General features: G+C 48.7%; 1 protein-coding gene across 4 annotated transcripts in view; it reads right to left on the reverse strand.

Annotated features, from left to right (window-relative positions):
* stau2 (staufen double-stranded RNA binding protein 2) overlaps positions 1–25,792 on the reverse strand; it is a 359,434-nt gene that overhangs the window by 16,239 nt on the left and 317,403 nt on the right. The window lies entirely within an intron of this gene.

Raw genomic sequence — 25,792 nt, forward strand, 5'->3', positions numbered from 1 at the left:
AGAGACAGGGAGGGAGAGAGACAGGGAGGGAGAGAGACAGGGAGGGAGAGAGAGAGAGAGACAGGGAGAGAGAGAGACAGGGAGGGAGAGAGACAGGGAGGGAGAGAGACAGGGAGGGAGAGAGACAGGGAGGGAGAGAGAGAGAGAGACAGGGAGAGAGAGAGACAGGGAGGGAGAGAGACAGGGAGGGAGAGAGACAGGGAGGGAGAGAGAGAGAGAGACAGGGAGAGAGAGAGACAGGGAGGGAGAGAGAGAGAGAGACAGGGAGGGAGAGAGACAGGGAGGGAGAGAGACAGGGAGGGAGAGAGAGAGAGAGACAGGGAGAGAGGGACTGACTGTCACCCTTCAGCTGCTTTTCAAATAACACTAACCCTTCTCCCTTCTAACACTTACTCTGAGAAACCCAATGGCAACAGGACACTAACCCTTCTCCCTTCTAACACTAACAGATTCATATTCCGAGTGTTTAACGGTCACATGTTCAGGGTTGCAGGTGTGATTCCACGGTACAGTGAACATCTTAGGCTTCGAGCTCCAACATGCAGGACTAGTGAAACAAAGGACTAAACACAGGACTAAACACAGGACTAAACACAGGACTAAACACAGGACTAAACACAGGACTAAACACAGGACTAGTGAAATACAGGACTAAACACAGGACTAAACACAGGACTAAACACACGACTAAACACAGGACTAAACACAGGACTAGTGAAATACAGGACTAAACACAGGACTAAACACAGGACTAAACACAGGACTAGTAAAACACAGGACTAAACACAGGACTAAACACAGGACTAAACACAGGACTAGTAAAACACAGGACTAAACACAGGACTAAACACAGGACTAGTGAAACACAGGACTAAACACAGGACTAAACACAGGACTAAACACAGGACTAAACACAGGACTAAACACAGGACTAGTGAAACACAGGACTAAACACAGGACTAAACACAGGACTAAACACAGGACTAGTGAAATACAGGACTAAACACAGGACTAAACACAGGACTAAACACAGGACTAAACACAGGACTAGTGAAATACAGGACTAAACACAGGACTAAACACAGGACTAAACACAGGACTAAACACAGGACTAAACACAGGACTAAACACAGGACTAAACACAGGACTAGTGAAATACAGGACTAAACACAGGACTAAACACAGGACTAAACACAGGACTAAACACAGGACTAAACACAGGACTAAACACAGGACTAAACACAGGACTAGTGAAACGTTCCCCTCTAACATTAACTTCTCCTTATGTTGTCTTTGTTCCCTTAAATGTTCCTCTAGCGTTATTAGGCTAACATGTGTGTGTTTTAGTGTGTGTGTGTGTGTGTTTTACTGATTGTTTGTGTGTCTTTCTGTGAGTGAGCGTGTGTGTTTCCCACCTCACTGTGTTGGTCGAGCTTATTGTTTCCCTTCTGTGTTTGGCTGCCTCCATTTTCCCAAGTCAATCGCTGTCCCATCTGCATTCCTGACCACTAACACAATGTAAACAGCTTCAGGCCTACAATACCTATCTCTCTCTCTCTCTCTCTCTCTCTGTCTCTCTCTCTCTCTCTCTCTCTCTCTCTCTCTCTCTCTCTCTGTCTCTCTCTCTCTCTCTCTCTCTCTCTCTCTCTGTCTCTCTCTCTCTCTCTCTCTCGTCTCTCTCTCTCTCTCTCTCTCTCTCTCTCTCTCTCTCTCTCTCTCTCTCTCTCTCTCTCTCTCTCTCTCTCTCTCTCACTCTCTCACTCACTCACTCACTCACTCACTCACTCACTCACTCACTCACTCACTCACTCACTCACTCACTCACTCACACACTGCTAACAGATACAACTCTATCTGCATCCTATTGTAGTGAACTACTTTTGACTGGTCCTATGGGCCCTAGTCTAAAGTAGTGTTTTATCATAGGGAATAGAGTGCCATTTATGATGCCGCTGAGCACTAGGTTTATCTGATGGAAGAGTCGGTCCATTTTTGCGGGCGGCGAGTAGCCTAGTGCTTAAGAGCGTTGAGCCAGTAACCAATACAATGCTGGTTCGAATCGATGTACCCCTTGAGCCAGGCACTTCACCCTAATTGCTGTTGTAAGTCGCGGGTTGCTGGGAAGCGATTTGTGACAAATGCTTTGTTTGTGAAAAGGCTCTTCCATCTTTCTGGTTAAGGGAAATAACAAGGAGAACAAGAAGCTTTGTGGTAAATGGTATGTGATTGATTGGTAATGGTATGTGATTGATTGGTAATGGTATGTGATTGATTGGTAATGGTATGTGATTGATTGGTAATGGTATGGTAATGGTATGTGATTGATTGGTAATGGTATGTGATTGATTGGTAATGGTATGTGATTGATTGATTGGTAATGGTATGCGATTGATTGGTAATGGTATGTGATTGATTGATTGGTAATGGTATGTGATTGATTGGTAATGGTATGTGATTGATTGGTAATGGTATGTGATTGATTGGTAATGGTATGTGATTGATTGGTAATGGTATGTGATTGATTGGTAATGGTATGGTAATGGTATGTGATTGATTGGTAATGGTATGTGATTGATTGGTAATGGTATGTGATTGATTGATTGGTAATGGTATGCGATTGATTGGTAATGGTATGTGATTGATTGATTGGTAATGGTATGTGATTGATTGATTGGTAATGGTATGCGATTGATTGGTAATGGTATGTGATTGATTGGTAATGGTATGTGATTGATTGGTAATGGTATGCGATTGATTGGTAATGGTATGTGATTGATTGGTAATGGTATGTGATTGATTGGTAATGGTATGTGATTGATTGGTACTGGTATGTGATTGATTGGTAATGGTATGTGATTGTTTGGTAATGGTATGTGATTGACTGATTGGGAAGATGTGGTAAAGAGGTCAATGGAACGCAGACTGATGGGAATCGTAGAAGGACTGTGGATTGGCGTAGAAGGACGCCGGATTGGCGTAGAAAGACGGCGGATTGGCGTAGAAGGACGGCGGATTGGAGTAGAAGGACGGCGGATTGGAGTAGAAGGACGGCGGATTGGCGTAGAAGGACGGCGGATTGGAGTAGAAGGACGACGGATTGGCGTAGAAGGACGGCGGATTGGCGTAGAAGGACGACGGATTGGTGTAGAAGGACGACGGATTGGCGTAGAAGGACGACGGATTGGTGTAGAAGGACGACGGATTGGCGTAGAAGGACGACGGATTGGAGTAGAAGGACGACGGATTGGCGTAGAAGGACGACGGATTGGAGTAGAAGGACTACGGATTGGAGTAGAAGGACGGCGGATTGGAGTAGAAGGACGGCGGATTGGCGTAGAAGGACGGCGGATTGGAGTAGAAGGACGGCGGATTGGCGTAGAAGGACAACGGATTGGCGTAGAAGGACGACGGATTGGCGTAGAAGGACGGCGGATTGGCGTAGAAGGACGACGGATTGGTGTAGAAGGACGACGGATTGGCGTAGAAGGACGACGGATTGGAGTAGAAGTACGACGGATTGGCGTAGAAGGACGACGGATTGGAGTAGAAGGACGACGGATTGGAGTAGAAGGACTACGGATTGGCGTAGAAGGACGACGGATTGGAGTAGAAGGACGACGGATTGGCGTAGAAGGACGACGGATTGGCGTAGAAGGACGACGGATTGGCGTAGAAGGACGCCGGATTGGCACACATTCAACAACTCTGTTCTAACAAAGTAGATATTGGTCAAATCAGACATGATTGGTGTATTATAACAGACCCACAATGTGCTTACTAAAGTCCCATGTAAATATATTTGGCTGTTTTCACTGCATAACATTTAGAAGTCCAATTTTCAGGTCTAGAAGAAGTGACTGCTAAATGCTAACTCCTGTCCGTATAAGCTGTTAGCATAGCTAGCATAGAGAAATCAGTGGTTGGTGGTCAAAGTAGTTTCTAACTGTAATGCAGTGGATTGGTGATGATGACATGAACATGTGATGGAGGTTGACATCCATACAAGACTTATACTCTGATTTTGACCTCAACGTAGTGTGTGACATACAGATATAGACAATAGCCTAAATGTAAGCTAATGTTGCTGGGGGACAATGAGGAGATCCCCTCTCCTCCACCCCCGTGGTTTCCATGGCATTTCCATTGTTTGGGTCAAGTTCCATTTACCAATATGACATCATGATCCACCGATGTCAGCCGCTGTAGTAGAATGAAACACATCTGGACGCAACTAAAAACTAAAATTAAAATAAATAAATAACTAAAATAAATAACCCGATTTTATTATTTTCCCACCAACGCTCCTTCTATTGCCATGGAAGACCTCCAGAATCCCTTTTAAAATCACAAACACACAGAATGAGATGAGAGCCGTGCAGAGCTATCTGTAATTAACTATTCTGGCCATCAGCTGTCTTGGAAACAATCAGACATTCTCTGTCTGAACAGTGGACATCTGATCTGATCTGATCTGATCTGATCTGGCACCTGAAACAATCAGACATTCTCTGTCTGGACAGTGGACATCTGATCTGATCTGACACCTGAAACAATCAGACATTCTCTGTCTGAACAGTGGACATCTGATCTGATCTGATACCTGAAACAATCAGACATTCTCTGTCTGGACAGTGGACATCTGATCTGATCTGATCTGATACCTGAAACAATCAGACATTCTCTGTCTGGACAGTGGACATCTGATCTGATCTGACACCTGAAACAATCAGACATTCTCTGTCTGAACAGTGGACATCTGATCTGATCTGATCTGATACCTGAAACAATCAGACATTCTCTGTCTGGACAGTGGACATCTGATCTGATCTGATCTGATACCTGAAACAATCAGACATTCTCTGTCTGGACAGTGGACATCTGATCTGATCTGATACCTGAAACAATCAGACATTCTCTGTCTGGACAGTGGACATCTGATCTGATCTGATCTGATACCTGAAACAATCAGACATTCTCTGTCTGGACAGTGGACATCTGATCTGATCTGATCTGATACCTGAAACAATCAGACATTCTCTGTCTGGACAGTGGACATCTGATCTGATCTGATACCTGAAACAATCAGACATTCTCTGTCTGAACAGTGGACATCTGATCTGATCTGATCTGATACCTGAAACAATCAGACATTCTCTGTCTGAACAGTGGACATCTGATCTGATCTGATCTGATACCTGAAACAATCAGACATTCTCTGTCTGAACAGTGGACATCTGATCTGATCTGATACCTGAAACAATCAGACATTCTCTGTCTGAACAGTGGACATCTGATCTGATCTGATCTGATACCTGAAACAATCAGACATTCTCTGTCTGGACAGTGGACATCTGATCTGATCTGATACCTGAAACAATCAGACATTCTCTGTCTGAACAGTGGACATCTGATCTGATCTGATACCTGAAACAATCAGACATTCTCTGTCTGAACAGTGGACATCTGATCTGATCTGATCTGATACCTGAAACAATCAGACATTCTCTGGACACCTGATGCATCAATGTAGGTCTAAGTGGACCAAACTGGACTCGACTGAGCTGAGTTTAACCAGGCCAAACTGGACTGGACTGAGTTTAACCAGGCCAAACTGGACTGGACTGAGTTTAACCAGGCCAAACTGGATCGATCTGATCCTACTAGGCTGCTGATCCCTGGCAGACTCTTGAGATAAGGTCCAGATGTGTGCCCCCCTACCTTCTATCTCCTCCCTCTCTCTGTCTCCTAAGAGGAGGAGGAAGGAGAGAGAGGGAGATTATATACATCTGCTGAGATGACACTGGGCAGCCCCCACATTACCACTCCCACCATACCCTCAATCCCATCCCCCTAAACCCCCCCCAACCCCCCAACCCCAAAACCACCCCTAAACCTCCAAATTCCTACCCCCATACCTACACTACCGTCATCGCAGAGAAAGACGGTTGGGAAAAAGATAGAGAGAAAAATGAGTGAGGGAATCCCTAAAACACAGACAGACTCTGTATATATTAGAGTGAAAAGTGAGATCTGAAGAACTCTCTCTCTCTCTCTCTTGAGTTCTCACCCTATGACTCCTTTCCTCCTCCCCCTTTCCTTTCCTCCTCCCCCTTTCCTTTCCTCATTTCCCCCTTTCCTTTCCTCCTCCCCCTTTCCTTTCCACCTCCCCCTTTCCTTTCCTCCTCCGCCTTTCCTTTCCACCTCCCCCTTTCCTTTCCTCCTCTCCCTTTCATTTCCTCCTCCCCCTTTCCTTTCCTCCTCTCCCTTTCCTTTCCTCCTCCGCCTTTCCTTTCCTCCTCCCCCTTTCCTTTCCTCCTCCCCCTTTCCTTTCCTCCTCTCCCTTTCCTTTCCTCCTCCGCCTTTCCTTTCCTCCTCTCCCTTTCATTTCCTCCTCCCCCTTTCCTTTCCTCCTCCGCCTTTCCTTTCCTCCTCTCCCTTTCATTTCCTCCTCCCCCTTTCCTTTCCACCTCCCCCTTTCCTTTCCTCCTCCGCCTTTCCTTTCCTCCTCTCCCTTTCATTTCCTCCTCCCCCTTTCCTTTCCTCCTCTCCCTTTCCTTTCCTCCTCCGCCTTTCCTTTCCTCCTCTCCCTTTCATTTCCTCCTCCCCCTTTCATTTCCTCCTCCCCCTTTCCTTTCCTCCTCCCCCTTTCCTTTCCTCCTCTCCCTTTCCTTTCCTCCTCCCCCTTTCCTTTCCTCCTCTCCCTTTCCTTTCCTCCTCCCCCTTTCCTTTCCTCCTCCCCCTTTCCTTTCCTCCTCTCCCTTTCCTTTTCTCTCTCTCCTCTACTATGATTGGAAACTGGCCAACAACTGAAATATATTAACATCTCACAAGTAACCATCACATATCAACTTGATCACTTCGAAGCTCTGAGTTCGCTTCGATGAAAACAACACTGAGTCTTGCGTGAAAAGCCCCCCCGTTGTTGCGGATGACGGTGTCAATTTCGCTCTACGTGGCCGATGTAGAGTAAAACTTTAAACAGGTTAACACTTGCAAGGCTGCTGGGCCAGACGGAATACCAGGGAGCGTTCTCAAAGCATGTCAGACCAGCTGGCATGTGTCTTCACTGACATTTTCAATCTTTCCTTATGCCAGTATGTAATCCCAACAAACTGTAATCTCAAAATGTCCCATTGTCCCTGTTCCCAAGAACTCCAAAGTAACCTGCCTAAAGGACTATCGCCAGTATTCATCAGTATTATGAAGTGCTTTGAAAGGCTGGTAAAGACACACATCGACACCCTGGACCCACTCCAATTCACATACTGTACCAACAGATCCACAGATACCACAATCTCTATTGCACATCACAGTGCCCTCTCCCACCTGGACAAGAGGGGAAATAACTACGTGAGAATGATGTTTATAGACTACAGCTCAGCGTTCAACACTATAGTCCGCTCCAAGCTCAATCAACAAGCTGGGGAACCTGGGACTAAACAACTTCCTCTGTAAATGGATCCTGGACTTCCTGACCGGATGGCCCCAGGTGGTAAGGGTAGGCAACAACAACTCTGCCAAGCTGACCCTCAACACGGGGGCCCCTCAGGGGTGTGTGCTTAGTCCCCTCCTGTACTCCCTGTTCACCCATTACTACGTGGCCAAGCACGACTCCAACGCCATCAAGTTTGTTGACGAAATGATGATGGTAGGCCTGATCACCGCCGGCGATGAGACAGCCTACAGGAAGGAGGTCAGAGACTCTCCCTTAACGTCAGCAAGACAAAGGACCTGATCTACAGGAAACGGAGGGCCGAGCACGCCCCCCATTCACATCGAAGGGGCTGGAGTGGAGCGGGTCGAGAGCATCGAAGTTCCTCTGTGTCCACATCACTAAAGAATTATCATGATTTACAAACAACACAGTCGTGAAGAGGGTACGACAGCGCCTCTTCCCCCTCAGGAGGCTGAAAAGATTTGGCACGGGCACTCGGATCCTCAAAAAAGTTCTACAGCTGCACCATCAAGAGCATCTTGACTGACTGCATCACCGCTTGGTATGGCAAACGCACCACTCTCGACCGTAAAGCGCTACAGAGGGTAGTGCGGACAGCCCAGTACATCACTTGGCCCGAGCACCCTGCCATCCAGGACATCCATACCAGGCGGTGTCAACGGAAGCCAAAGACTCCAGTCACCCAAGCTACAGACTGTTCACTCTGCTACTATCCGGCAAATGGTGCCAGAGCATCGGCTCTCTGGCCAACAGGCTCCGAGACAATTTTTACCCCCAAGCTAGAAGACTGCTAAATAGTTAATGAATGGTTACCTGGACTATCTGCACTGACAACTCATCCCAAACCATCTCAATTGGGTTGAGGCCGGGTGATTTTGGAGGCCAGGTCATCTGATGTAGCACTCCATCACTCTCCTTCTTGGTCAAATAGTCCTTACACAGCCTGGAGGTGTGTTGGGTCATTGTCCTCTTGAAAAACAAATGACAGTCAGGATGGTGTCTCGCTGCAGAATGCTGTGGTAGCCATGCTGGTTAAGTGTGCCTTGAATTCAAAATAAATCATGACAGTATCACCAGCAAAGCACCCCCACACCTCCTCCTCCATGCTTCACGGTGGGAACCACACATGCGGAGATCATCTGTTCACCTGCTCTGCGTCTCACAAAGCCCAGTGGTTTGAACCAAAAATCTCAAATCTGGTCTCATCAGACCAAAGGACAGATTTCCACCAGTCTAATGTCCATTGCTCGTGTTTCTTGGCCAAAGCAAGTCTCTTTTTCTTATTGGTGTCCTTTAGTAGTGGTTTCTTTGCAGCAATTCATCCATGAAGGCCTGATTCACACAGTCTCTCCTGAACAGTTGATGTTGAAATGTGCAATTTCTGAGGCTGGTAACTCTAATGAACTTATCCTCTGCAGCAGATGTAACTCTGGGTCTTCCTTTCCTGTGGCGGTCCTCATGAGATCCAGTTTCATCATAGCGCTTGATGATTTTTGCGATTGCACTTGTAGAAACATTCAAAATTCTTGAAATGTTCCCGGATTGACTGACCTTCATGTCTTAAAGTACTGATGGACTGTTGTTTCTCTTCTTTGAGCTGTTCTTGCCATAATATGGACTTGGTCTTTTACCTAATAGGGATATCTTCTGTATACCACCCCTACCTTGTCACAACACAACCAATTGGCTCAAACGCATTAAGGAAAGAAAGAAATTCCACAAATTAACTTTTAACAAGTCACACCTGTTGAAAAACGCTGTCTCAGATGCCGCTCCAGAATCTCCCACAAGTGTTCAATTGGGTCGCTGCGATCTGGTGACGGCATCAAACCATTCAGTCACCTCTCCTGCCCTGTGGGTTATGGGTTTTGTCATCCTATGGTGGCGTAGCCATGGTAGCCAAAACAATGGCCTTCCCAGTATTTTTATACATGATCCTAAGCATGATGTGATGTTAATTGCTTAATTAACTCAGGAACCACACCTGTGTGGAAGCAACCTGTATACAGAACAAAACTATAAAAAGCAACATGTAACAATTGAAAAATATTTTACTGAGTAAGGAAATCCGTTAATTGAAAGAACTGTATTATGGCCTTAATGTATGGATTTCACATGACTGGGCAGGGGTGCAGCCTTGGGTGGGCCTGGGAGGGCATAGGCCCACCCACCGGGGAGCCTGGCCCAGCCAATCCGAATGAGTTTTTCCCCACAAAAGGGCTTAATTACAGACAGAAATACTCCTCAGTTTTATCAGCTGCCTGGGTGGCTGGTATCAGATGATCCCACAGGTGAAGAAGCCGGATGTGGAGGCTATGAGCGGGTGTGGTTACATGTGGTCTACGGTTGTGAGGCCGGTTGGACATATTGCTAAATTCTCTAAAACGATGTTGGAGGTGACTTATGGTACATAAATGAACATTTAATTCTCTGGCAACAGTTCTGGTGGACATTCCTGCCGTCAGCATGCCAACTTCATGCTCCCTCAAAACCTGAGACATCTGTGGCATTGTGTTGTGTTACAAAACCTGCACATTTTCAGAGTGGCCTTTTATTGTCCCCAGCACAAGGTGCACCTGTGTAATGACCATTCTGTTTAATCTACTTCTTGATGTGCTACACCTGTCAGGTGGATGGATTATCTTGGCAAAGGAGAAATGTTCACTAACAGGGATGTAAACAAATTTGCGCCCAAAATTTGAGAGAAATAAGCTTTTTGTTCATATGGAAAAATTCGGGGATATTTTATTTACGCTCATGAAAGATGGGACCAACACTTTACATGTTGCGTTTTATATTTCTGTTCAGTGTACTTTGTATTCCTCATTTACGCAAGAGTTTCCATTATTCTGGCAGTTATCTGTGTTATCCCCATCCATCCATCTCTCCCTGATTAGCAGGAATACAAGATAAGGTCTTACAGGAGTCTTCCTCTCTCCTCTTCCTCCTCTAACCCTTCCTCTCTCCTCCTCCTCCTCTTCCTCTCTCCTCCTCCAACCCTCCATCTCTCCTCTAACCCTTCCTCTCTCCTCCAACTCTCCTCCTCCTCTAACCCTTCCTCTCTCCTCCTCCTCCTCCTCTAACCCTTCATCTCTCCTCCTCTTCATCTCTCCTCTTCCTTTCCCAATAACAATAAATTGCAATCATGAGCAACAATTTCCGGTTGGTTGGTGTTCTGTCTGTAGTGCCAACCCAATAGGAGGGTTTTGTCCCTAAGCAAACAGCCAGAACCCATCTCCTACATCTCTCTCTCTCTAGTGGGCCAGAACCCATCTCCTACATCTCTCTCTCTAGTGGGCCAGAACCCATCTCCTACATCTCTCTCTCTAGTGGGCCAGAACCCATCTCCTACATCTCTCTCTCTCTAGTGGGCCAGAACCCATCTCCTACATCTCTCTCTCTCTAGTGGGCCAGAACCCATCTCCTACATCTCTCTCTCTCTAGTGGGCCAGAACCCATCTCCTACATCTCTCTCTCTAGTGGGCCAGAACCCATCTCCTACATCTCTCTCTCTAGTGGGCCAGAACCCATCTCCTACATCTCTCTCTCTAGTGGGCCAGAACCCATCTCCTACATCTCTCTCTCTCTAGTGGGCCAGAACCCATCTCCTACATCTCTCTCTCTCTAGTGGGCCAGAACCCATCTCCTACATCTCTCTCTCTCTAGTGGGCCAGAACCCATCTCCTACATCTCTCTCTCTAGTGGGCCAGAACCCATCTCCTACATCTCTCTCTCTCTCTAGTGGGCCAGAACCCATCTCCTACATCTCTCTCTCTCTAGTGGGCCAGAACCCATCTCCTACATCTCTCTCTCTCTAGTGGGCCAGAACCCATCTCCTACATCTCTCTCTCTCTAGTGGGCCAGAACCCATCTCCTACATCTCTCTCTCTAGTGGGCCAGAACCCATCTCCTACATCTCTCTCTCTCTAGTGGGCCAGAACCCATCTCCTACATCTCTCTCTCTCTAGTGGGCCAGAACCCATCTCCTACATCTCTCTCTCTCTAGTGGGCCAGAACCCATCTCCTACATCTCTCTCTCTAGTGGGCCAGAACCCATCTCCTACATCTCTCTCTCTCTTAGTGGGCCAGAACCCATCTCCTACATCTCTCTCTCTCTCTAGTGGGCCAGAACCCATCTCCTACATCTCTCTCTCTCTAGTGGGCCAGAACCCATCTCCTACATCTCTCTCTCTAGTGGGCCAGAACCCATCTCCTACATCTCTCTCTCTCTAGTGGGCCAGAACCCATCTCCTACATCTCTCTCTCTAGTGGGCCAGAACCCATCTCCTACATCTCTCTCTCTCTAGTGGGCCAGAACCCATCTCCTACATCTCTCTCTCTCTAGTGGGCCAGAACCCATCTCCTACATCTCTCTCTCTAGTGGGCCAGAACCCATCTCCTACATCTCTCTCTCTAGTGGGCCAGAACCCATCTCCTACATCTCTCTCTCTCTAGTGGGCCAGAACCCATCTCCTACATCTCTCTCTCTCTAGTGGGCCAGAACCCATCTCCTACATCTCTCTCTCTAGTGGGCCAGAACCCATCTCCTACATCTCTCTCTCTCTAGTGGGCCAGAACCCATCTCCTACATCTCTCTCTCTCTAGTGGGCCAGAACCCATCTCCTACATCTCTCTCTCTCTCTAGTGGGCCAGAACCCATCTCCTACATCTCTCTCTCTAGTGGGCCAGAACCCATCTCCTACATCTCTCTCTCTCTAGTGGGCCAGAACCCATCTCCTACATCTCTCTCTCTAGTGGGCCAGAACCCATCTCCTACATCTCTCTCTCTCTAGTGGGCCAGAACCCATCTCCTACATCTCTCTCTCTCTAGTGGGCCAGAACCCATCTCCTACATCTCTCTCTCTAGTGGGCCAGAACCCATCTCCTACATCTCTCTCTCTAGTGGGCCAGAACCCATCTCCTACATCTCTCTCTCTAGTGGGCCAGAACCCATCTCCTACATCTCTCTCTCTCTCTAGTGGGCCAGAACCCATCTCCTACATCTCTCTCTCTAGTGGGCCAGAACCCGTCTCCTACATCTCTCTCTCTCTAGTGGGCCAGAACCCATCTCCTACATCTCTCTCTCTAGTGGGCCAGAACCCATCTCCTACATCTCTCTCTCTCTAGTGGGCCAGAACCCATCTCCTACATCTCTCTCTCTAGTGGGCCAGAACCCATCTCCTACATCTCTCTCTCTCTAGTGGGCCAGAACCCATCTCCTACATCTCTCTCTCTAGTGGGCCAGAACCCATCTCCTACATCTCTCTCTCTCTCTAGTGGGCCAGAACCCATCTCCTACACCTCTCTCTCTAGTGGGCCAGAACCCATCTCCTACACCTCTCTCTCTAGTGGGCCAGAACCCATCTCCTACATCTCTCTCTCTAGTGGGCCAGAACCCATCTCCTACATCTCTCTCTCTCTCTAGTGGGCCAGAACCCATCTCCTACATCTCTCTCTCTAGTGGGCCAGAACCCATCTCCTACATCTCTCTCTCTCTAGTGGGCCAGAACCCATCTCCTACATCTCTCTCTCTAGTGGGCCAGAACCCATCTCCTACATCTCTCTCTCTCTAGTGGGCCAGAACCCATCTCCTACACCTCTCTCTCTAGTGGGCCAGAACCCATCTCCTACACCTCTCTCTCTAGTGGGCCAGAACCCATCTCCTACATCTCTCTCTCTCTAGTGGGCCAGAACCCATCTCCTACATCTCTCTCTCTCTAGTGGGCCAGAACCCATCTCCTACATCTCTCTCTCTCTAGTGGGCCAGAACCCATCTCCTACATCTCTCTCTCTAGTGGGCCAGAACCCATCTCCTACATCTCTCTCTCTAGTGGGCCAGAACCCATCTCCTACATCTCTCTCTCTAGTGGGCCAGAACCCATCCCTGACGCACGCACGCACACACACACACACACACACACACACACACACACACACACACACACACACACACACACACACACACACACACACACACACACACACACACACCCTCTCTAAGACAAATAGTGGTCTATCTGTGGGAACGGCAATGTGTGTGTGTGTGTGTGTGTGTGTGTGTGTGTGTGTGTGTGTGTGTGTGTGTGTGTGTGTGTGTGTGTGTGTGTGTGTGTCTGTGTGTGTGTGTCTGTGTGTGTGTGTGTGTGTGCCGGCTGGACTGACGCATCAACACCAGAGGAGTGTGTTTAGTCTGAAAAGACAGACAACGATGTGGAAGTGCTCCGTCTTTGTCAGAGAGAGAGAGAGGCTAAAATACAAAGAGAAGGAGAGAGGGAGGGAAGGAGAGAGAGAGGGAGGGAAGGAGAGAGGGAGGGAGGGAGGGAGGGAGGGAGGGAGGGGAGGGAAGGAAGGAAGGAAGGAGAGAGGAGAGAAGGAGAGAGGGAGGGAAGGAGGGGAGGGAAGGAAGGAGAGAGAGAGGGATGGAAGGAGGGAGGGAGGGAAGGAGGGAGGGAGGGAAGGAGAGAGGGTGGGATGGAAGGAGAGAGGGGGGGCGACAGGCCATCCCACACCCTCCACCGTCTCTGAAGATCTCTTCCTGAGGACCCATCATCGCCCCATTATACCCCCCCCTCTCTCTCCCTCTCTCTAATCTTCTCCTTCTCTATTCCCCCTCTTTAGATAACAAACCAGCTTTCACCACCAGCCGGGCCCGTTGGCCCTCTTCTCATCTCCTCCACAGACAGATTTCAGCCACACCAGGGATACTTCACACGTTGCTTCATTCATTCGTCTGCCTGCTCACTCGCTGCTCAGTTCAAAGCTTGGGCAGACCAGACTAGGCAAACAGCAGAGGAATGTGTCATGGTACAGACAGACAGACAGACAGACAGACAGACAGACAGACAGACAGACAGACAGACAGACAGACAGACAGACAGACAGACAGACAGACAGACAGACAGACAGACAGGCAGGCAGACAGACAGACAGACAGACAGACAGACAGGCAGACAGACAGGCAGGGCCCCACTGGGGCTGCATCCCAAATGCCACCCTATTCCCTATGGGGCCCTGGTCAAAAGTAGTGCACTACATAGAGGATAGGATGTCATTTGGGACTGGGACACGGGGTCCTGGTCATTTATCCTGGCCTGGACGACTCTAATGATCACCCTGATGGAGCTCTCACTTCCTTCAGCTGCTTAGCCAAACACAGAGCAGTCCCCTGGGACCACCTATTGGCCTGCAGGAGGGAAGGATGGATGGATGGAGGGATGGATGGAGAGAGGGAGGGAGGGATGGATGGATGGAGGGATGAGAGAAGGAGGGATGGATGGAGGGATGGATGGATGGATGAGAGAGAGAGAGGGAGGAATGGATGGATGAGAGAGAGAGGGATGGAGAGAGGGAGGGATGGATGGATGAGAGAGAGAGAGGGAGGGATGGATGGAGGGATGAGAGAGAGAGAGAGGGAGGGATGGATGAAAGAGAGAGGGATGGAGAGAGGGAGGGATGGAGTGATGGAGGGAGGGATGGAGAGAGGGAGGGATGGATGGATGAGAGAGAGAGAGGGATGGAGTGATGGAGGGAGGGATGGAGAGAGGGAGGGATGGATGGAGGGATGGATGGATGAGAGAGAGAAAGGGAGGGATGGATGGAGGGATGAGAGAGAGAGAGGGAGGGATGGATGGAGGGATGGATGAGAGAGAGAGGGATGGAGTGATGGAGGGAGGGATGGAGAGAGGGAGTGATGGATGGAGGGATGGATGGATGGATGAGAGAGAGAGGGATGGAGAGAGGGAGGGATGGAGTGATGGAGGGAGGGATGGAGAGAGGGAAGGAGATCGATTGATGGCTCAGATGGATCGGACCCCCCACCTCCCCGTTGTCCACCCAAACAAATCCCCTCTATTTGTTTCCCCCGTCCCTCGGTTTCTCTCCCTTCACCCTCCCCCATGCAGCCCACCTCTGGAGCTAAGGGTTGGGAGTGATTGAGATGTCTAAGGCGTGATAAAGAGAAGCCTCTACAGACCATCTCTATCTCCATCACTTAGTCATCAAAGACTGAAAACACAGACCACCAGGGAGGTCCTAGTGAAAACACAGACCACCAGGGAGGTCCTAGTGAAAACACAGACCACCAGGGAGGTCCTAGTGAAAACACAGACCACCAGGGAGGTCCTAGTGAAAACACAGACCACCAGGGAGGTCCTAGTGAAAACACAGACCACCAGGGAGGTCCTAGTGAAAACACAGACCACCAGGGAGGTCCTAGTGAAAACACAGACCACCAGGGAGGTCCTAGTGAAGACACAGACCACCAGGGAGGTCCTAGTGAAAACACAGACCACCAGGGAGGTCCTAGTGAAGACACAGACCACCAGGGAGGTCCTAGTGAAAACACAGACCACCAGGGAGGTCCTAGTGAAGACACAGACCACCAGGGAGGTCCTAGTGAAAACACAGACCACCAGGGAGGTCCTAGTGAAAACACAGACCACCAGGGAGGTCCTAGTGAAGACACAGACCACCAGGGAGGTCCTAGTGAAAACACAGACCACCAGGGAGGTCCTAGTGAAGACACAGACCACCAGGGAGGTCCTAGTGAAAACAGAAAGACAGAGACAGTAAGATAGAGAAACACATAGAGAGAGACAGAGAGAGAGAGACACACAGAGACAGAGAGAGAGACAGAGACACACAGAGAGAGAGAGAGAGAGAGACAGAGACACAGAGAGAGAGAGAGACAGAGACAGAGAGAGAGACACATACAGAGAGAGAGAGAGAGAGAGACAGAGAGAGAGAGAGAGAGAGAGAGAGAGAGAGAGAGCAGTCTAAACATCTGTATCCTATGCCAATAAAAGCCCCATTGAATTGAATTAAGACAGAGAGATCGACAAAGACTAAATCATGAGGCATCAAAGCCGAACAAACATCATAATATTAACAAATGCTATAGATGTTTATCAAATTTAATAAATTTCAACCTGACAACCTAAGAAAATTAACAAAAATTACAAATGATTTGATGAGGAATGCAAAAAAAAAAGAGAATGAAATTGAGAAACCTGTTCAACCAAAAAACACAGAGACCCAGGAAACTACACCTTCACTATGAATCACTACAACAGAAACACGAAGTTCAGCACGTTAGAAATCACTACAACGGTCCGCAGCACCCGGCCCTCACCCTACTAGAGTCTGAAGTCAAATGTCTACTGTTTGTTGATGATCTGGTGCTTCTGTCCCCAACCAAGGAGGACCTACAGCAGCACCTAGATCTTCTGTACAGATTCTGTCAGACCTGGGTCCTGACAGACCTGGGCCCTGACAGACCTGGGCCCTGACAGACCTGGGCCCTGACAGACCTGGAACCTGACAGATCTGGGTCCTGACAGACCTGGGCCCTGACAGACCTGGGCCCTGACAGACCTGGAAGCTGACAGATCTGGGTCCTGACAGACCTGGGCCCTGACAGACCTGGGCCCTGACAGACCTGGGCCCTGACAGACCTGGGCCCTGTCAGACCTGGGCCCTGTCAGACCTGGGCCCTGACAGACCTGGGCCCTGACAGACCTGGTCCCTGACAGACCTGGGCCCTGACAGACCTGGTCCCTGACAGACCTGGGCCCTGACAGACCTGGGCCCTGACAGACCTGGAACCTGACAGATCTGGGTCCTGACAGACCTGGGCCCTGACAGACCTGGGCCCTGACAGACCTGGGCCCTGACAGACCTGGGCCCTGACAGACCTGGGCCCTGACAGACCTGGGCCCTGACAGACCTGGGCCCTGATAGACCTGGGCCCTGACAGACCTGGAACCTGACAGATCTGGGTCCTGACAGACCTGGGCCCTGACAGACCTGGGCCCTGACAGATCTGGGTCCTGACAGACCTGGGCCCTGACAGACCTGGGCCCTGACAGATCTGGGACCTGACAGACCTGGGCCCTGACAGACCTGGGCCCTGACAGACCTGGGCCCTGACAGACCTGGGCCCTGACAGTAAATCTCAGTCAGACAAAAATAATGGTGTTCCAAAAAAGGTCCAGTCGTCAGGACCACAAATACAAATTTAATCTAGACACAGTTGCCCTGGAAACTAAACCTACCTCGGTCTAAACATCAGCACCACAGGTAACTTCACCACAGGTAACTTTAACACTAGAAACTAAACCTACCTCGGCCTAAACATCAGCACCACAGGTAACTTCACCACAGGTAACTTTAACACTAGAAACTAAACCTACCTCGGTCTAAACATCAGCGCCACAGGTAACTTCACCACAGGTAACTTTAACACTAGAAACTAAACCTACCTCGGTCTAAACATCAGCACCACAGGTAACTTCACCACAGGTAACTTTAACACTAGAAACTAAACCTACCTCGGCCTAAACATCAGCACCACAGGTAACTTCACCACAGGTAACTTTAACACTAGAAACTAAACCTACCTCTGCCTAAACATCAGCACCACAGGTAACTTCACCACAGGTAACTTTAACACTAGAAACTAAACCTACCTCGGTCTAAACATCAGCACCACAGGTAACTTCACCACAGGTAACTTTAACACTAGAAACTAAACCTACCTCGGTCTAAACATCAGCACCACAGGTAACTTCACCACAGGTAACTTTAACACTAGAAACTAAACCTACCTCGGCCTAAACATCAGCACCACAGGTAACTTCACCACAGGTAACTTTAACACTAGAAACTAAACCTACCTCGGTCTAAACATCAGCACCACAGGTAACTTCACCACAGGTAACTTTAACACTAGAAACTAAACCTACCTCGGTCTAAACATCAGCACCACAGGTAACTTCAGCACAGGTAACTTTAACACTAGAAACTAAACCTACCTCGGTCTAAACATCAGCACCACAGGTAACTTCACCACAGGTAACTTTAACACTAGAAACTAAACCTACCTCGGTCTAAACATCAGCACCACAGGTAACTTCACCACAGGTAACTTTAACACTAGAAACTAAACCTACCTCGGTCTAAACATCAGCACCACAGGTAACTTCACCACAGGTAACTTTAACACTAGAAACTAAACCTACCTCGGTCTAAACATCAGCACCACAGGTAACTTCACCACAGGTAACTTTAACACTAGAAACTAAACCTACCTCTGTCTAAACATCAGCACCACAGGTAACTTCACCACAGGTAACTTTAACACTAGAAACTAAACCTACCTCTGTCTAAACATCAGCACCACAGGTAACTTCACCACAGGTAACTTCACCACAGGTAACTTTAACACTAGAAACTAAACCTACCTCTGCCTAAACATCAGCACCACAGGTAACTTCACCACAGGTAACTTTAACACTAGAAACTAAACCTACCTCGGTCTAAACATCAGCACCACAGGTAACTTCACCACAGGTAACTTTAACACTAGAAACTAAACCTACCTCGGCCTAAACATCAGCACCACAGGTAACTTCACCACAGGTAACTTTAACACTAGAAACTAAACCTACCTCGGTCTAAACATCAGCACCACAGGTAACTTCACCACAGGTAACTTTAACACTAGAAACTAAACCTACCTCGGTCTAAACATCAGCGCCACAGGTAACTTCACCACAGGTAACTTTAACACTAGAAACTAAACCTACCTCGGTCTAAACATCAGCACCACAGGTAACTTCACCACAGGTAACTTTAACACTAGAAACTAAACCTACCTCGGTCTAAACATCAGCGCCACAGGTAACTTCCACTAAGCTGTGAACGATCTGAGAGACAAGGCAAGAAGGGCCTTCTACACCATCAAAAGGAACATAAAATTCGACATACCAATTAGCATCTGGCTAAAAATACTTGAATAAGTTACAGAACCCATTGCCCTTTATGGTTGTGAGGTCTGGGGTCCGCTCACCAACCAAGAATTCACAAAATGGGACAAAACACCAAATTGAGACTGCATGCAGAATTCTGCCAAAAATATCCTCTGTGTACAACGTTAAACACCAAATAATGCACGCAGAGCAGAATTAGGATTATTCCCGCTAATTATCAAAATCCAGAAAATAATCATTTAATTCTACAACCGCTTAAAAGGAAGTGACTCTCAAACCTTCCATAACAAAGTTACCACCTACAGAGAGATGAACCTGGAGAAGAGTCCCCTAAGCAAGCTGGTCCCTGGGGCTCTGTTCACAAACACAAACACACCCCACAGAGCCCTCACCTACAGAGAGATGAACCTGGAGAAGAGTCCCCTAAGCAAGCTGGTCCTGGGACTCTGTTCACAAACACAAACACACCCCACTGAGCCCTCACCTACAGAGAGATGAACCTGGAGAAGAGTCCCCTAAGCAAGCTGGTCCCTGGAGCTCTGTTCATAAGCACATAAAAGTTAATTACTTGACACAATTAACCAAAAAAACGGAGCAAACTAGTATCCTATCTGGCCCTAAACAGAGAGTACACAGTTACAGAGTAACTGACCACTGTGACTGAACCAAAATTAAGAAAATCCTTTGTACAGATTTAGTGAGCATGGCCTTGCTATCGAGAGAGACCGCCGTAGGCAGACCTGGCTTTCATGAGAAGACAGGATATGTGTCCACTGCCATCAAAATGAGGTGTAAACTGAGCTGTACTTCCTAACCTCCTGCCAAATATATGACCACATCAGAGACACATATTTCCCTCAGATTACACAGCCCAGCTATTCCAGCCCAGCCAAGCCAAGTCCTACCCAGCCTATTCCAGCCCAGCCAAGTCCTACCCAGTCTAGTACAGCCCAGCCCAACCAAGTCCTATCCAGTCTAGTACAGCCCAACTCCAGCCAAGCCAAGTCCTACCCAGTCTCGTACAGCCCAGACCCAGTCACACCACTTTCCACCCCACCCGTCTCTCCCTCTCCCTGTCTCTGTCTCTGTCTCTGCCTCTCCCTCTGTCTCTGTCTCTGCCTCTCCCTCTGTCTCTCCCTCTGTCTCTGTCTCTGCCTCTCCCTCTGTCTCTCCCTCTGTCTCTGCCTCTCCCTCTGTCTCTCCCTCTGTCTCTGTCTCTGCCTCTCCCTCTGTCTCTCTCTCTGTCTCTGTCTCTGCCTCTCCCTCTGTCTCTCCCTCTGTCTCTGTCTCTGCCTCTCCCTCTGTCTCTCCCTCTGTCTCTGTCTCTGCCTCTCCCTCTGTCTCTCCCTCTGTCTCTGCCTCTCCCTCTCCCTCTGTCTCTCCCTCTGTCTCTGCCTCTCCCTCTGTCTCTGCCTCTGTCTCTGCCTCTCCCTCTCCCTCTGTCTCTCCCTCTGTCTCTGCCTCTCCCTCTCCCTCTGTCTCTCCCTCTGTCTCTGCCTCTCCCCCTGCCTCTGTCTCTCCCTATCCCAGCTTGTTCTCTCAGCCTCCGCCCATCCAATCCCAGCCCAGCTTGCTCTCTCAGCCTCCGCCCATCCAATCCCAGCCCAGCCTGTCCTCTCAGCCTCCTCCCATCCAATCCCAGCCCAGCTTGCTCTCTCAGCCTCCGCCCATCCAATCCCAGCCCAGCTTGCTCTCTCAGCCTCCGCCCATCCAATCCCAGCCCAGCTTGCTCTCTCAGCCTCCGCCCATCCTATCCCAGCCCAGCTTGTTCTCTCAGCCTCTGCCCATCCTATCCCAGCCCAGCTTGCTCTCTCAGCCTCCGCCCATCCAATCCCAGCCCAGCCTGTCCTCTCAGCCTCCGCCCATCCAATCCCAGCCCAGCCTGTCCTCTCAGCCTCCGCCCATCCAATCCCAGCCCAGCTTTCCCACATCTCTTCTCTTCCTTTCCTCTGATCTCTCTCCGTCATGTGTTTGTTCTGTCACCCCCTCCCTGTTAACTCCCCCATTAGAGAGGAGAGGACATGGTTAACTCCCCCATTAGAGAGGAGAGGACATGGTTAACTCCCCCATTAGAGAGGAGAGGACATGGTTAACTCCCCCATTAGAGAGGAGAGGACATGGTTAACTCCCCCCATTAGAGAGGAGAGGACATGGTTAACTCCCCCATTAGAGAGGAGAGGACATGGTTAACTCCCCCATTAGAGAGGAGAGGACATGGTTAACTCCCCCATTAGAGAGGAGAATAACATGGTTAACTCCCCCATTAGAGAGGAGAGGACATGGTTAACTCCCCCATTAGAGAGGAGAGGACATGGTTAACTCCCCCATTAGAGAGGAGAGGACATGGTTAACTCCCCCATTAGAGAGGAGAGGACATGGTTAACTCCCCCATTAGAGAGGAGAGGACATGGTTAACTCCCCCATTAGAGAGGAGAGGACATGGTTAACTCCCCCATTAGAGAGGAGAGGACATGGTTAACTCCCCCATTAGAGAGGAGAATAACATGGTTAACTCCCCCATTAGAGAGGAGAGGACATGGTTAACTCCCCCATTAGAGAGGAGAGGACATGGTTAACTCCCCCATTAGAGAGGAGAGGACATGGTTAACTCCCCCATTAGAGAGGAGAGGACATGGTTAACTCCCCCCATTAGAGAGGAGAGGACATGGTTAACTCCCCCATTAGAGAGGAGAGGACATGGTTAACTCCCCCATTAGAGAGGAGAGGACATGGTTAACTCCCCCATTAGAGAGGAGAGGACATGGTTAACTCCCCCATTAGAGAGGAGAGGACATGGTTAACTCCCCCATTAGAGAGGAGAGGACATGGTTAACTCCCCCATTAGAGAGGAGAGGACATGGTTAACTCCCCCATTAGAGAGGAGAGGACATGGTTAACTCCCCCATTAGAGAGGAGAGGACATGGTTAACTCCCCCATTAGAGAGGAGAGGACATGGTTAACTCCCCCATTAGAGAGGAGAGGACATGGTTAACTCCCCCATTAGAGAGGAGAGGACATGGTTAACTCCCCCATTAGAGAGGAGAGGACATGGTTAACTCCCCCATTAGAGAGGAGATGACATGGTTAACTCCCCCATTAGAGAGGAGAGGACATGGTTAACTCCCCCATTAGAGAGGAGAGGACATGGTTAACTCCCCCATTAGAGAGGAGAATAACATGGTTAACTCCCCCATTAGAGAGGAGAGGACATGGTTAACTCCCCCATTAGAGAGGAGAGGACATGGTTAACTCCCCCATTAGAGAGGAGAGGACATGGTTAACTCCCCCATTAGAGAGGAGAGGACATGGTTAACTCCCCCATTAGAGAGGAGAGGACATGGTTAACTCCCCCATTAGAGAGGAGAGGACATGGTTAACTCCCCCATTAGAGAGGAGAGGACATGGTTAACTCCCCCCATTAGAGAGGAGAGGACATGGTTAACTCCCCCATTAGAGAGGAGAGGACATGGTTAACTCCCCCATTAGAGAGGAGAGGACATGGTTAACTCCCCCATTAGAGAGGAGAGGACATGGTTAACTCCCCCATTAGAGAGGAGAGGACATGGTTAACTCCCCCATTAGAGAGGAGAGGACATGGTTAACTCCCCCATTAGAGAGGAGAGGACATGGTTAACTCCCCCATTAGAGAGGAGAGGACATGGTTAACTCCCCCATTAGAGAGGAGAGGACATGGTTAACTCCCCCATTAGAGAGGAGAGGACATGGTTAACTCCCCCATTAGAGAGGAGAGGACATGGTTAACTCCCCCATTAGAGAGGAGAGGACATGGTTAACTCCCCCATTAGAGAGGAGAGGACATGGTTAACTCCCCCATTAGAGAGGAGAGGACATGGTTAACTCCCCCATTAGAGAGGAGAGGACATGGTTAACTCCCCCATTAGAGAGGAGAGGACATGGTTAACTCCCCCATTAGAGAGGAGAGGACATGGTTAACTCCCCCATTAGAGAGGAGAGGACATGGTTAACTCCCCCATTAGAGAGGAGAGGACATGGTTAACTCCCCCATTAGAGAGGAGAGGACATGGTTAACTCCCCCATTAGAGAGGAGAGGACATGGTTAACTCCCCCATTAGAGAGGAGAGGACATGGTTAACTCCCCCATTAGAGAGGAGAGGACATGGTTAACTCCCCCATTAGAGAGGAGAGGAGATTCCTCCTGTCGTCTTTGGCAGGACATTAAACCAGCCTGGAGCAGGGAGCCCATCACACACCCTGCAGGTGCACGCACACACACACACACACACAGTCCAACAGTGTTGTTTGAACAACCACTCGCCACAGTCTCTCAGAAGCCGTGCCGCCATTGGCAGGATGGATGGTAAACCCAAACTGATGCCTTTGTTTTGCCTTTTACAATCAGCTTTCAGTTTACCTGCACTGTAACACAATCAGCCTTCAGTTTACCTGCACTGTAACACAATCAGCCTTCAGTTTACCTGCACTGTAACACAATCAGCCTTCAGTTTACCTGCACTGTAACACAATCAGCCTTCAGTTTACCTGCACTGTAACACAATCAGCTTTCAGTTTACCTGCACTGTAACACAATCAGCTTTCAGTTTACCTGCACTGTAACACAATCAGCCTTCAGTTTACCTGCACTGTAACACAATCAGCCTTCAGTTTACCTGCACTGTAACACAATCAGCCTTCAGTTTACCTGCACTGTAACACAATCAGCTTTCAGTTTACCTGCACTGTAACACAATCAGCTTTCAGTTTACCTGCACTGTAACACAATCAGCCTTCAGTTTACCTGCACTGTAACACAATCAGCTTTCAGTTTACCTGCACTGTAACACAATCAGCTTTCAGTTTACCTGCACTGTAACACAATCAGCCTTCAGTTTACCTGCACTGTAACACAATCAGCTTTCAGTTTACCTGCACTGTAACACAATCAGCTTTCAGTTTACCTGCACTGTAACACAATCAGCCTTCAGTTTACCTGCACTGTAACACAATCAGCTTTCAGTTTACCTGCACTGTAACACAATCAGCTTTCAGTTTACCTGCACTGTAACACAATCAGCCTTCAGTTTACCTGCACTGTAACACAATCAGCCTTCAGTTTACCTGCACTGTAACACAATCAGCTTTCAGTTTACCTGCACTGTAACACAATCAGCTTTCAGTTTACCTGCACTGTAACACAATCAGCTTTCAGTTTACCTGCACTGTAACACAATCAGCCTTCAGTTTACCTGCACTGTAACACAATCAGCCTTCAGTTTACCTGCACTGTAACACAATCAGCTTTCAGTTTACCTGCACTGTAACACAATCAGCTTTCAGTTTACCTGCACTGTAACACAATCAGCCTTCAGTTTACCTGCACTGTAACACAATCAGCTTTCAGTTTACCTGCACTGTAACACAATCAGCTTTCAGTTTACCTGCACTGTAACACAATCAGCTTTCAGTTTACCTGCACTGTAACACAATCAGCCTTCAGTTTACCTGCACTGTAACACAATCAGCTTTCAGTTTACCTGCACTGTAACACAATCAGCCTTCAGTTTACCTGCACTGTAACACAATCAGCTTTCAGTTTACCTGCACTGTAACACAATCAGCTTTCAGTTTACCTGCACTGTAACACAATCAGCCTTCAGTTTACCTGCACTGTAACACAATCAGCTTTCAGTTTACCTGCACTGTAACACAATCAGCTTTCAGTTTACTTGCACTGTAACACAATCAGCCTTCAGTTTACCTGCACTGTAACACAATCAGCCTTCAGTTTACCTGCACTGTAACACAATCAGCCTTCAGTTTACCTGCACTGTAACACAATCAGCTTTCAGTTTACCTGCACTGTAACACAATCAGCCTTCAGTTTACCTGCACTGTAACACAATCAGCCTTCAGTTTACCTGCACTGTAACACAATCAGCCTTCAGTTTACCTGCACTGTAACACAATCAGCTTTCAGTTTACCTGCACTGTAACACAATCAGCCTTCAGTTTACGTGTAAAGAGTCTGGTTATGAGTGAAGACAGGACATCTCTCAGGCCAAGGAAACATTACAGACGGAGGAGAGAGGAGAGAGGGTGAGGAGAGAAGGTAGAGGAGAGAAGGGAGGAGAGAGGGGAGAAGGTAGAGGAGAGAGAGAGGGGAGAAGGTAGAGGAGAGAAGGGAGGAGAGAGAGGGGAGAAGGTAGAGGAGAGAGAGAGGGGAGAAGGTAGAGGAGAGAGGGGAGAAGGTAGAGGAGAGAGAGAGGGGAGAAGGTAGAGGAGAGAAGGTGGAGAAGGTAGAGGAGAGAGGGGAGAAGGTAGAGGGAGATAAGGAGAAGGTAGAGAGAGGGAGAGTGAGAGAGGGGAGAAGGTAGAGGAGAGAGAGGGAGAAGGTAGAGGGAGAGGGAGAAGGGTAGAGGGAGGGAGAAGGTAGAGGAGAGAGGGGAGAAGGTAGAGGAGAGGAGAGAAGGTAGAGGAGAGAGAGAGGGGAGAGGAGAGAGGGGAGAAGGTAGAGGAGAGAAGGGAGAAGGTAGAGGGGAGAAGGTAGAGGAGAGAGGGGAGAAGGTAGAGGAGAGAGAGGGGGAGAAG

The sequence above is a fragment of the Salmo salar genome, chromosome ssa19, assembly GCF_905237065.1.
Source record: "Salmo salar chromosome ssa19, Ssal_v3.1, whole genome shotgun sequence".
In the NCBI taxonomy this organism is placed as follows: Eukaryota; Metazoa; Chordata; class Actinopteri; order Salmoniformes; family Salmonidae; genus Salmo; species Salmo salar.